This window comes from Helianthus annuus, chromosome 13, assembly GCF_002127325.2.
Source record: "Helianthus annuus cultivar XRQ/B chromosome 13, HanXRQr2.0-SUNRISE, whole genome shotgun sequence".
Lineage (NCBI taxonomy): Eukaryota > Viridiplantae > Streptophyta > Magnoliopsida > Asterales > Asteraceae > Helianthus > Helianthus annuus.
In genome coordinates this window covers 84,145,431-84,160,194 of record NC_035445.2, presented here as the reverse complement: position 1 = coordinate 84,160,194, position 14,764 = coordinate 84,145,431, and positions in this window count along the sequence as shown.

The following is a 14,764-nucleotide window of genomic DNA, read 5'->3' as shown; positions in this document are numbered from 1 at the left end:
GCAACAAGCGCCACAACCACGTTTCTCTCCTCCTGAACAGGAAGAGATACTCCATCGACTAGATCGTGTGGAGAGAGAGTTCGAGGAAGAGAAAAAGATCCACCGAGGATTTCTCAAAGGCTTGGCGAACCTACTAAAGGGCAAAAAGAAGAAACGTGACCACTAGCCCTTAATAGTTGTACTAATGAAATTTCAACTTTGAAAGAAGTCCCTGTGTGGACACTTATCGTATTTCAGTCCCTACGTGGACTTATCTTTTAGTCCTTGCAGGGACACTTATCTTATGTTAGTCCCTGCGTGGACTTGTCACTTATTTTTAAACCTCTATGGAGGTATGTACTATATGAAAGACCCGTTTAGGGCAATATGTGATTGTATTTGAGATTATGGAATGTATGTTATGAGTTTTGTTTTAATATGTATGAAATAAATCAAAACCATTCCTTTTAAATTGATCTGCCTAAATAAAGAATCTTACGAGTGAAACCTAGCCTGGTGTCTTTTAAGATCCGGCCAAGATGGTAGGACTTAATTAAAAGATTCAGATTCCTTGTTAACCGCTGCAAGCATGTTAACAATCATGGCAGATGTGATTCGTTAAAATCACACACGTCATTCTTATACAATAATCCTTTAAGGATTTCAAAACCCGACTAAATGATTTATAAATCGTGGGTTAAAACACCAATGAAGGTGATCAAATCTTATTAAATCATCCATTAAGTGATGTAGTGCCTACGGGCCGAATCTTATTAAATCATCCATTAAGTGATGTAGTGCCTACGGGCCAACCATATAAAAACATCCATTAGAGGTGTAGTGCCTATGGGCCGTAATAATTGTCTTATAAAGACAAAAGGCAGTGGTGGTCTATGACTCCCTGTCAGAAAGAGATAAAAGAACTGCGGTTCAAATCTCTATGCCTTTGATTCTCTGAAATCTCGGCTAATAGTATAAAACATCCTCGTGATTAGGCTTTATGCCGCCAATATTATTGATATAGCTAAAATAGGATATATTCAAATCCTAAGATTTAATGAGTAATAAGTTAACCAAATATGGTCTCTGTTACCATGATTGACAAATTGTCATGAAAGACAATTATATAATAATCTCCTGAATAAAATTTTGTTATCTTCTGTAACAGATTCAAGTTACAATGGCGGATCCCAATGGAGAGAACAGCCATACTAATGAGGATGACTACGACAATGCGCCAGTGCATCTGACAGGCGCACAGTTAAAGGCTCTAATTGACAATGCTGTCCAGGCAGCTCTGGATCGTCAATATACTGAGTCCCAAGGCAGAACCGTATCAAAACCACCCTCTAAACCAAAGACACACTCCAAACCACCCTCTCAACCCAAGAAGGATGACGACAATCACTCGTCAGCTGAAAATAGTATTCGTCGTGAACGAGAGTACACTGATGCATCTGGTGCCAAGGGTTGCACCTACAAGTATTTTGTATCTTGTAAGCCCCGGGAATTTACGGGGGAGAAAGGTGCTGTTGATTGTATCACCTGGCTAGATGAGATGGACACTATTGTGGACATCAGTGGGTGCGCAGAGAAGGATGTGGTGAAGTTTGTGTCCCAGTCATTTAAGGGCGAGGCCCTGGCATGGTGGAGGGCGTTGGTGCAGGCATCAGGTAAGTCTGCTTTATACAAGATGACATGGTAGGAATTTATTGCTCTCATTAAGGAAAACTACTGCCCTCAGCATGAGGTTGAGAAGATCGAGGCTGACTTTGTGTCACTGGTAATGACGAACCTGGACTGCCAGGCTTATTTGACGAGCTTCAATACGATGTCTCGCCTGGTTCCGTACCTTGTGACACCAGAATCTAGAAGAATCGCCCGTTTCATTGGGGGCTTGGAGCCTGCGATAAAGGCGAGTGTAAAGGCCTCCCGGCCGACGACCTTCAGGTCAGTTACTGACCTCTCCTTGTCTCTCACCTTAGACGCTGTCCGTCTGAGGACACTAAGGAGCAAGGAGCCTGAGAAGAGAAAACGTGAGGATGATACCTCACGAAGGTCAGGGAAGAAGCACCGTGGAAACGGTGAAGGCAAAAGAGGGTCGGAGGCGAAGAAAGATGGGCAAGCTGGTGAAAGGCCCAACTGCAAAATCTGCAAGAAACCCCACTCTGGGAAGTGCAGGTTTGCATCGAATTCACAGTCACAACCAAAGACTCCTTCCTGTGGACTGTGCAAGTCCAAGGATCATAAGAGTGTGGAATGCAAGAAGATCAAGGATGCAACCTGCTATGGTTGCAACGAAAAGGGGCATATCAAGAGTAACTGCCCTAAGAACGCCAAGAAGGCGGAGGAGACCAAGAAGACAAACGCGAGAGTCTTCCGCATGGATGCAAAGGAGGCAGTACAGAACGACAATGTGCTTACAGGTACTTTTCTCGTAAATAATATATTTGCAAGAGTACTTTTTGATTCTGGCGCTGATAAGTCCTTTGTAGACCAAAAGTTTTGTAAACTATTGAACGTGCCGATCAAAACCCTAGATATGAAATACGAGGTAGAGTTAGCAGACGGCACGATAGAAACCGTCTCCACTGTGCTAGAGGAATGTGAAATGTCCATTAAGAACCATTCTTTTCCTCTATCTCTACTTCCTTTCAAACTAGCAGGTTTCGACATTGTTCTAGGCATGGACTGGTTATCCCATAATCAGGCCCAAATCATTTGCGGCAAAAGGCATATAGTATTAAAGACTCCGAGTGGTGAATCGCTTACCATTCGAGGAGATACGCAGTACGGATTTCCCGAGGACGTATCTATGCTCAAAGCTTCTAGATGTTTGAACAGAGGCTGTGTAATTTACATGGCTCAGGTGATAATTGAAGAACCTAAGCCGAAGATCGAGGATCTTCCTGTCATTTCTGAATACCCCGAGGTTTTCCCCGAAGAACTACCTGGCTTGCCACCAGATAGACAAGTGGAATTCAGAATAGATATCATACCTGGAGCAACTCCTATAGCAAGAGCACCTTACAGACTAGCTTCGACGGAAATGAAGGAACTGAGGACCCAGTTGGATGAACTGTTGGCCAAAGGCTTTATCAGACCTAGTTCATCTCCCTGGGGAGCACCTGTCCTATTTGTAAAGAAGAAGGACGGATCGATGCGGTTGTGCATCGATTACCATGAGCTGAACAAAGTTACCATAAAGAACAGATATCCTTTGCCAAGGATCAACGATCTGTTCGATCAGCTGCAAGGAGCGAGCTACTTCTCAAAGATCGACTTAAGGTCGGGCTATCATCAGCTAAGGGTCAGAGATGAAGATGTACATAAGACAGCATTTAGGACTCGCTATGGTCATTACGAGTTCCTAGTGATGCCTTTTGGGCTCACAAATGCACCGGCTGCGTTCATGGATCTCATGAATCGCGTCTGCAAGCCGTATTTGGACAAATTTGTCATCGTCTTCATCGACGATATTCTTATATATTCCAAAAGCCAAGCTAACCACGAGAAGCACCTCCGTTGCATTCTCGAATTACTACAGCGTGAGAAACTCTACGCCAAATTCTCGAAATGTGAATTCTGGCTACGAGAGGTTCAGTTTTTAGGTCACGTTGTAAGTGAACGTGGTATCCAAGTGGATCCCGCAAAGGTAGAGGCAGTCATGAACTGGCAAGAGCCAAAGACGCCTACCGAAATTCGTAGTTTCCTGGGGTTAGCAGGATACTACAGGAGGTTTATTGAGAATTTTTCAAGGATTGCTGCGCCCTTGACTTCCCTAACCAAGAAGAAAGAAAAGTTCAATTGGGGCCCAAAGCAGCAAGAATCCTTCGAAATCCTGAAGCAAAAGCTGAGCAACGCACCTGTGTTGACCTTACCTGAGGGTACAGAAGAATTCGTAGTTTACTGCGATGCATCACACACAGGCATGGGGTGTGTGCTTATGCAGAAGGGCAAGGTTATTGCCTACGCTTCACGGCAATTAAAGGTGCACGAAAAGAATTACACCACCCATGATTTGGAGTTGGGTGCCGTTGTATTTGCACTGAAATTGTGGAGGCATTACCTTTATGGTATTAAATTTGTGATTTATTCTGATCACAAAAGCCTCCAGCACCTGTTCAATCAGATGGAGTTGAACATGAGGCAGCGCCGTTGGATGGAAACATTGAATGATTATGATTGCGAGATCAGGTACCATCCCGGCAAGGCGAATGTAGTCGCTGATGCCTTGAGCAGGAAAGAAAGGGTAAAACCTATTCGAATCAATGCCAAGAGCATTGAAGTCAAGAACAATTTGATTGAGAGGATATTAGCTGCACAGCGAGAGGCTGTGTTGGAAGCTAACTATCCTAACGAAAAGTTAGGAGTAACTGAGGAGCAGTTAACTCTTAGCAAGGATGGAATCCTTAGACTGAACGGACGTATATGGGTTCCGATTTATGGAGGACTACGAGAGGTTATCCTCCAGGAAGCCCATAGTTCCAAATATTCGGTCCATCCTGGAGCGGACAAGATGTATCAAGACTTAAAGGCAAACTATTGGTGGATAGGCTTGAAAAAGTCTGTGGCCGCCCATGTAGCAAAGTGCTTGACTTGTGCTCAAGTCAAAGCCGAGCACCAAAAGCCGTCTGGCTTGCTACAACAGCCTGAGCTTCCCGAGTGGAAGTGGGAATGTGTAACTATGGATTTCATAACCAAATTACCCAAAACCAGGAAAGGGAACGATACAATATGGGTCATAGTCGATAGACTGACTAAATCAGCACATTTTCTACCCATCAAGGAGACGTATAGCTCCGATATGTTAGCCCAACTTTATGTTGATAAGATTGTAGCCTTGCACGGCATACCTGTGACTATTATCTCCGACAGAGATACCAGGTACACGTCTCATTTCTGGAAAAGTTTCCAGCAATCTTTGGGCACGCGTTTAAACTTTAGTACGGCTTACCATCCACAGACGGACGGTCAAAGTGAGCGTACTATCCAAACACTAGAAGACATGCTTCGTGCATGTGCAATCGATTTAGGTGGTAACTGGGATAAGAATCTACCCCTGATCGAATTCTCCTACAATAATAGCTACCACACCAGCATAAAGGTTGCGCCTTTCGAGGCATTATACGGTAGGAAATGCAGATCGCCTGTTTGTTGGGCGGAAGTAGGAGAGGTCCAATTATCGGGACCAGAGATAGTTTTCCAGACGACGGACAAGATTGTCCAGATCCGGGAACGTCTCAAGGCTGCCCGCGATAGGCAGAAGAGCTACGCTTGTCACACCCCAACCGATGGCGGAAACATCGGGATGAGACGAAGTGTGTATAGATTGCTAAAGACTTCATAACACTATGTGACAATATTTAATTAAATTCAAATTTCATTGCAATACTAAATTGTCATACAAGATTCAAATAGAAATAACAACATAGTTTCAAATTGTAACATAACAACAAAGATAGATTAATCTAGGTGTGTATCTAGTCCACCCTAAATCTTGTTTCGTCTTGAGTATCGTCTCAATAATTAACCTGCAACATGTATTAAAATAGAGTTCAATGCAAAAGCAAAGGCGAGTATACAAGTTTGACTACATAGCATAATAGAATAAAACTCATATCCAACATGTTACTAAGTGAATAAATTTACTAGCAATGCAATTTTTGGTGTACAATATGATCAAACCCATGAATACAACGCATAAAAATAGCCTAATCCCAATCGTTCAGCGGGGTGGTAATGTTTAACTTAACAATACCCAATTAGAATAGCGGGCGGGGCGTTAATCCTATAGCGCTATAATTGTTAAGGTGGGCTAGCAAAGTTAATGAGCATATAACGTTCCAAATCGTTCATAGAGCATACAAGCATAGCAAACATTCGCAATAGTTTCATGTCACGTTCATAGATAGAGTATGTTTTGTTTAAGCATAAAAGTTGTTTTGAATAGGTATACATGTAGCATCCCAAAGTATAAAGGGGAAAAAGGGATCGAGTATACTCACATTGGTTGCGTATACGATTTCTTGAAATAACGCACGAGTAAGGATTGGACAAATCCAAGAGAATGAACGAACGGTTTATCCTAGATGTTAAAAGGTCACATAACGATCTAGTTAATATTTGCAGGTTAAAATATGAATCCTTACTTTACTGTTTACAATTTAACTAGTTAGGAATTTTATTTTATTTTATTTTTTTTTCACATTGTTACATCAAAAATATAAAAGAGTTTAAAATAAATAACTATTATAATTTGTTAGTTAATTCCTAAAAACACTTTTCTTTTTCTTTAACAGTTTATCTTCCTAGTTTAAACAGTCTGATGCAAGAAACAACTATTTTATGCTTTTCTTTTCCAAACTCCCAGCTAGTTTCATTTGTACTTGCATGAACTTTAGGCTAGAATTTAAATGACGGAGCACAAGGAAACATTAAAAATCATACCGAAACGGCATCTACGTGACCATGTTTTAACCAATCCCAAAACCCATATCCAAACTTCCCAGAGATCTCGAGCATGGGTTGAAAATTTACAACAGAAAGATAAGGGTTTTATTATAGCTCTAACTGAAAGTCGAATAGAGATGAAAACGTATACCGAAACATGACGACGTGTTTTCCATCGTGAACCTCAGACGTGGTTACGGCGTAAGCTCCGATTGTCTCCGGTGAACTATGTTTGCTCCGACAGAAGCTTCGAACTCCGGCAAGCTTCGTTATTTCCAGCGATGTCCAGGTTCACTCTGACTCGAGTTTTTCCGACAACGTTTCGAGCTCCGGCGACTTGCGGGTTTTCTCCGGTTTCGGCGAGCTTGACAAAGGTTTCTAAGGGGGGTCGAGTTCTCCAAATGTGTTCAAAACGATTACGTGAACACGAAACAAAAGAACCGAGTTCCGTCGTGATCTGATTGGCTTCGGATTATCCGGCGAAGTCCGGTGATGTTGAGGAACTCCGGTTGCCCATGCGTATTCGTTTGAGAGTAGAGAGGGGGATAGATGGTGGTTGAAATTCGTGTAAGAGATGTTTGAAAACAGATTGTGTGGGGGAATTTATAACCATAAATCTTGCTTTGAAATTTCTTGTTGTTTCCGATTTTTGAATAAGGAGAATGATGATGGTTTGGAGTCTAGGGAAGGATAGCTTCAATTACCAAGGAGTTAGAAAGAAAAAAAAGGAAATGGACAGCCTAAATCTCGTTGGTCAATTGTTACGGTGGCAAAAGGTTTTTTGGTTTTTAAGAGAAAAAGGTTTAAACTTGGTTAAGTTTATAAGGTAAGTATTTTCGTTATTTTGGTTTAAAGTTTTAAATAGTTACAATTTAAACCCTTAAGTTATAGTAACTGTACTAACTTAGTCATCAACTTAAATTAACAAACTTACTAGTTTATAAATTGCCATTTGTTTATTAAATAACTAAAATAATTAAATGTCTATATTGGTAATTAATTCAGAAAGTAAAAAAAAATATCCTTCCAACGGTTATTTATTTCGTGAAAATCCCGAGGTTTAAAAGGTTAGGATTCGGGTTTCAACACGGGTCGGATTTTGGGAACCAAATTTGACGGATGTTACAGTCTCCCCTACTTTAGGAGATTTCGTCCTCGAAATCTAAGAGGAAGACTTCTAAAGATTCAAAAGAAAGAATAGATGAGACTTGATCAAAATTCTTTGTTTAAGGAAATTGTTTTCACGGATGCATCACGTAGTATATAGTTTCACATAGCATATAAAAGGTTTAATTAGTTTTACATAGCATATAAAAGGTTCAGTTAGTTTCACATAGCATAATCATGAATTTCACGTAGTGTAACATAGATAGTGAAAGCATCGTAAATTTAGTTTGTTCACGAGAGATTATCATTATTTGTTTTACATTGCGAAGACAGTGTGATTCGTGTCTCCAAGCTTGAAACGAAAGTAACGTTCAAATATAAAGTTTCATTGAGAACAAAGAAGAGTTGTTTAAAGTCTGTATCAGGTCCAAAAGGGTCTGCAAAACACCGGATTTCTCATGGCACGTTTTACGAAACTTTGGTAACATGATAAAAACATTTATATATAGGAAGTACCAGCGGCGTATCCACCATGTTTTGACCATGTTATGTCCGTATCGTTATTCGTGTCATGTTATGTTCCGTGTCTTACCATACACAGTAGTACATTCTATGGTTCTCATACGCCTATCATTATAATCCCGTGTGCACCCGCGATTATATTGATTGTCGCATGATCCGTATAGCTTGTACTAGTTGCGTATGAATTAAGGTATACATAAATTCTGAAAATAAGATTGTGTGCGTATAGAAATGTAACATATAAGCATGTTTTTGTTTGAAATAGTATAAGACCAACGTAAGCGAATCCCTCGGGTTTTGCTCGCGTACAGGTGCGAATGTATAATTTTGAGTAAAAAGCATGAGCATGGTATAAGTTTAAATTTGAACACGCACGTGAGCATAAACACAAAACGCATGCCAGGAGTATGAGTAAAAGTATAAGCGTAACGTGTATTAAAAATGAGCATAAATGTGAGCACAATTTGAGCACAACAAATGACGTGAGCATAGACACAATTCGTATAAATGAGAGTACAAACAAAAGTACGAGTATAACAGAAATCTTATAAACGTGGGTATAAATGCGAGTACGAGTGTGAATACGAGTATAAATATGAGTGTAAACACAAGATGCATGAGTATGGATGTAAATGTGAAAATTAAGTGTAAAACATGAATGTTTAAGTATGAATAAAATACATGTGTATGAGTATAAGTGTAACAAAGTTGTAAAAGTGCAAATGAAAACATAACTCGTATGAATATGAATACGAATGTAGTATAGACATGAATGTAAGGACAACGTAAATGTATAATTGTGAGTGTGTGTATAAACGTAAAAACGTATGAATTTTGAATCATGAGTATAACATAAATGTGTAAGTGTGAACATAAGTGAAGGCATAAAATGTATAAATAAAAAAAAAAGGAAATGGACAGCCTAAATCTCTTTGGTCAATTGTTACGGTGGCAAAAGGTTTTTTGGTTTTTAAGAGAAAAAGGTTTAAACTTGGTTAAGTTTATAAGGTAAGTATTTTCGTTATTTTGGTTTAAAGTTTTAAATAGTTACAATTTAAACCCTTAAGTTATAGTAACTGTACTAACTTAGTCATCAACTTAAATTAACAAACTTACTAGTTTATAAATTGCCATTTGTTTATTAAATAACTAAAATAATTAAATGTCTATATTGGTAATTAATTCAGAAAGTAAAAAAAAATATCCTTCCAACGGTTATTTATTTCGTGAAAATCCCGAGGTTTAAAAGGTTAGGATTCTTATGAAGTTTCCTTGCCCACGTGTTTTGAATTTAATTGGCGTATCGAGCGAGGTTTTGAAAAGTTCTTGTGATTAACAAGCTTGCATCGTTTTAAGTAACTTTTATATTAGAAAGTTTTGAAGTTTATAGATTCTTGAGGAAAAGTTGATCCTTAGAAAAAAGAATTTGGTATACGAGCTTAGTGATTGTTAAAAAAATGTTTTATTGGTTTTGAAAAGGAGTTTTAGTAAATGCTTAAATAATACTGGTAATATTTTATAGGTGTGTGCGAAAAAGTTGATTTGATTCTCAATTAAAAATAGAAAGTCTCTAGTTTAATGATATGTGATGAGCTTGTTCTAATAGTTATGTTGAATACAAAATTCGTGGGCAATGGTTTTGTTAGACCGACTAAGTTGACGGGTAGTATTTCGTGAAATTCTGAATGTCGAGAAACAAGTGTCTACGGAAAAGTTAAAAAAATTTCACGTGTGTAAGCTATATGAAAATATAGATTGTAGGATAAGAAGTTCATTCATATAAACAATGCATTTTGAAATAATTAGAGATTTGACTAACAATAATCGATTTAGATGTATAAATGATCGTGTTTACATAACATAGTCTATTAAAAGAAAGTATCGGTAACGATCACCTAGATAAGGGAATCACCCCAAATCCGTTGATGATGTCGTTGTAAGATGAGAAAAGAAGCGGAGTTAATCATCAAGTTAAGGAAATCACTCCTATCTCGATGATATGTCTCTGTTCGTTGTTATAAAAGGGTAAATAAAATTACGTGAAATCATGCATGCTAATAATGTACAATCGTATGAAAAGTAAGAGTATGATGTTGCGCAAAGATGAAATCTCAAAAAATTGTTCAAAAGTGACAAAAGATCGAAAATAATAAAGCGTAAGTTCGAATAAAACTTGGATGGTTCCAAACGGAACATTGACTAACCAAAGTGATCGAAAGATCTTTTGGAATTAAGAAACATGCTTTGGCCTAATAGGTGGAATACTCTCGCCGATATCTCGGTTAACGGTATTCACCCTTCCAGTTATTACATGTTCCCAATCCATCGAAAATTTCGAGACTTGGCGGGATTTTTGAAAATCAAGGAGTGGGACTAGTCGACGAGGTGCGGGTTTCACCCCTAGCTTGACGACTTCGTACCCTAAGTGTGGTTGGTACTCGTTGGGTCAAAATTTAATTTCGACGCGTTGACGAGGGTCCACTAGAAATTGAATTTGAAATTTGAAATTTCCATTAAGATGTGGATTTCACTCCTAACTTAATGGTGTAATTTCGTGCAACAAAATGAAATCAAGCGGGATGAGAGTTGTTTACCAAATTGTGGGTTTCACGCCTATTTTGGTAAACTCGTCTCTTTTGTACAATACGAGTTGTCGGATTTAGATTAATCGAGTAAAATGTATGAGGAAAAGTGTATGTCAAGGATTAGACGAACAAGTATAAACATGTCAAGAATGACACATAAAGAATGGAATAATGAAACAATTATTAACTCATAAAAAGTATGTCACAAATAACACATGAATGAGAGAACAATGAAACAATTATTAACGCATAATAAAACAAGTATAGCATGTCAAGCTTTAACACACAAGTGACAAATCATGCTTAAAAGATCAAAAGAGAATCAATAAAAGCAAATAAAGTAGCATGCAAGTAGTTTCAAGCAAAACATACGAATAAAGCTCTAAAACTATAGACTAGGTTAAAGCATTCCTACTTTTCCTAATTCTCTATAGTTATGACTCTGATACCAATCTGTCACACCCCAACCGATGGCGGAAACATCGGGATGAGACGAAGTGTGTATAGATTGCTAAAGACTTCATAACACTATGTGACAATATTTAATTAAATTCAAATTTCATTGCAATACTAAATTGTCATACAAGATTCAAATAGAAATAACAACATAGTTTCAAATTGTAACATAACAACAAAGATAGATTAATCTAGGTGTGTATCTAGTCCACCCTAAATCTTGTTTCGTCTTGAGTATCGTCTCAATAATTAACCTGCAACATGTATTAAAATAGAGTTCAATGCAAAAGCAAAGGCGAGTATACAAGTTTGACTACATAGCATAATAGAATAAAACTCATATCCAACATGTTACTAAGTGAATAAATTTACTAGCAATGCAATTTTTGGTGTACAATATGATCAAACCCATGAATACAACGCATAAAAATAGCCTAATCCCAATCGTTCAGCGGGGTGGTAATGTTTAACTTAACAATACCCAATTAGAATAGCGGGCGGGGCGTTAATCCTATAGCGCTATAATTGTTAAGGTGGGCTAGCAAAGTTAATGAGCATATAACGTTCCAAATCGTTCATAGAGCATACAAGCATAGCAAACATTCGCAATAGTTTCATGTCACGTTCATAGATAGAGTATGTTTTGTTTAAGCATAAAAGTTGTTTTGAATATGTATACATGTAGCATCCCAAAGTATAAAGGGGAAAAAGGGATCGAGTATACTCACATTGGTTGTGTATACGATTTCTTGAAATAACGCACGAGTAAGGATTGGACAAATCCAAGAGAATGAACGAACGGTTTATCCTAGATGTTAAAAGGTCACATAACGATCTAGTTAATATTTGCAGGTTAAAATATGAATCCTTACTTTACTGTTTACAATTTAACTAGTTAGGAATTTTATTTTATTTTATTTTTTTTTCACATTGTTACATCAAAAATATAAAAGAGTTTAAAATAAATAACTATTATAATTTGTTAGTTAATTCCTAAAAACACTTTTCTTTTTCTTTAACAGTTTATCTTCCTAGTTTAAACAGACTGATGCAAGAAACAACTATTTTATGCTTTTCTTTTCCAAACTCCCAGCTAGTTTCATTTGTACTTGCATGAACTTTAGGCTAGAATTTAAATGACGGAGCACAAGGAAACATTAAAAATCATACCGAAACGGCATCTACGTGACCATGTTTTAACCAATCCCAAAACCCATATCCAAACTTCCCAGAGATCTCGAGCATGGGTTGAAAATTTACAACAGAAAGATAAGGGTTTTATTATAGCTCTAACTGAAAGTCGAATAGAGATGAAAACGTATACCGAAACATGACGACGTGTTTTCCATCGTGAACCTCAGACGTGGTTACGGCGTAAGCTCCGATTGTCTCCGGTGAACTATGTTTGCTCCGACAGAAGCTTCGAACTCCGGCAAGCTTCGTTATTTCCAGCGATGTCCAGGTTCACTCTGACTCGAGTTTTTCCGACAACGTTTCGAGCTCCGGCGACTTGCGGGTTTTCTCCGGTTTCGGCGAGCTTGACAAAGGTTTCTAAGGGGGGTCGAGTTCTCCAAATGTGTTCAAAACGATTACGTGAACACGAAACAAAAGAACCGAGTTCCGTCGTGATCTGATTGGCTTCGGATTATCCGGCGAAGTCCGGTGATGTTGAGGAACTCCGGTTGCCCATGCGTATTCGTTTGAGAGTAGAGAGGGGGATAGATGGTGGTTGAAATTCGTGTAAGAGATGTTTGAAAACAGATTGTGTGGGGGAATTTATAACCATAAATCTTGCTTTGAAATTTCTTGTTGTTTCCGATTTTTGAATAAGGAGAATGATGATGGTTTGGAGTCTAGGGAAGGATAGCTTCAATTACCAAGGAGTTAGAAAGAAAAAAAAAGGAAATGGACAGCCTAAATCTCGTTGGTCAATTGTTACGGTGGCAAAAGGTTTTTTGGTTTTTAAGAGAAAAAGGTTTAAACTTGGTTAAGTTTATAAGGTAAGTATTTTCGTTATTTTGGTTTAAAGTTTTAAATAGTTACAATTTAAACCCTTAAGTTATAGTAACTATACTAACTTAGTCATCAACTTAAATTAACAAACTTACTAGTTTATAAATTGCCATTTGTTTATTAAATAACTAAAATAATTAAATGTCTATATTGGTAATTAATTCAGAAAGTAAAAAAAAATATCCTTCCAACGGTTATTTATTTCGTGAAAATCCCGAGGTTTAAAAGGTTAGGATTCGGGTTTCAACACGGGTCGGATTTTGGGAACCAAATTTGACGGATGTTACAACGCTGATCCAAAGCGTAAGGATTTTCACTTCGAAGTGGGTGAAAAGGTGTTGCTTAAAGTATCACCCTGGAAGGGGGTGATGCGTTTCGGCAAGAAAGGCAAACTGAGTCCGAAATACATAGGACCTTTTGAGGTCATTGAACGGGTCGGGTCAGTTGCCTATAAGTTGAACTTGCCTGAAGAGCTCAATGGAATTCACAACGTGTTCCACATCTGCAATCTCAAAAAGTGCTTCGCCGATGAATCATTGGTGATTCCACACACAGATGTGCATATAGATGAGAGCTTAAAGTTTGTAGAAAAACCTTTGTCGATTGAGGATCGACAGGTGAAGAAGCTTCGAAGAAAACACGTACCGATTGTAAAAGTCAAATGGGATGCTCGTAGGGGTCCCGAATATACGTGGGAAGTCGAAGACACAATGAAAGAAAAATACCCCTATTTATTTGAGTAAATCTCGGGTCGAGATTTATTTTAAGGGGGTGAGGATGTAACACCTCGAATTTTTGTGTCCAATAATGTGTTAACACGTGTCATTTGTTTACACGTGGCGTTGATATTAAATAAAGGACTAATATTGACAAAACCTTGAAAGTACATAAATTCGAGGGTTATAAATGTCAAACAAGGGTAAATATACTGTATAGTAACCCTAAATGGTGCTTGTACCTTCAAACGAATAAATCATGGATCGTACGGAAGCGAAACGCGGAAGAAAGTGAGAGATTACAAGCTACAGGGGTTAATTGTGTCAACATGTTTAATTATACCTCTGAGTGACCTTTTAACGCTCCCGAGGCTTTGTAACAGTATTATACGCTCACAAGAACATATTGTATAAATTCCGCGAAGTTCCGTTTTAAAAACGAGAAAGTTATAATCAAATTCGTGTGAGAAGGGTTAAAAGCGTCAACAATGAAAGTTAAGGCTTTCTGAATAATTAATAAACTAAATGGGGACTTAACAACGTGGGTAAATAACACGAGGTCCTTAGTTGTAATTAACCGAGGGCCAAACCGCAAAGTTACCCCTTCAAACCCGAAAGGTCAGGTAATTAATTACCAAGATTTTTAATCATTATAAAAAGATTTGAAAAAGATTTAATGTTAACCCCTTACGGACCGTAAAGGGTATGCCTTACGGACCGTAAGGAGGGGGAATGATTGCTGAGATCCGCCTATGGCTTACGGACCGCAAGGCCGAAGCCATACGGTCCGTAAGCAGCGCCCAGCGACAGAAAAATGGCTGTTGGCACTTTTAAGCGGTAAAACACTTAATGATGGGTCTTTCAGAGGTATGGTTGCCCCCTACTCGACCCATAAGCCTCTAGGACACATGCCATTCATCCCATATCAGTTGT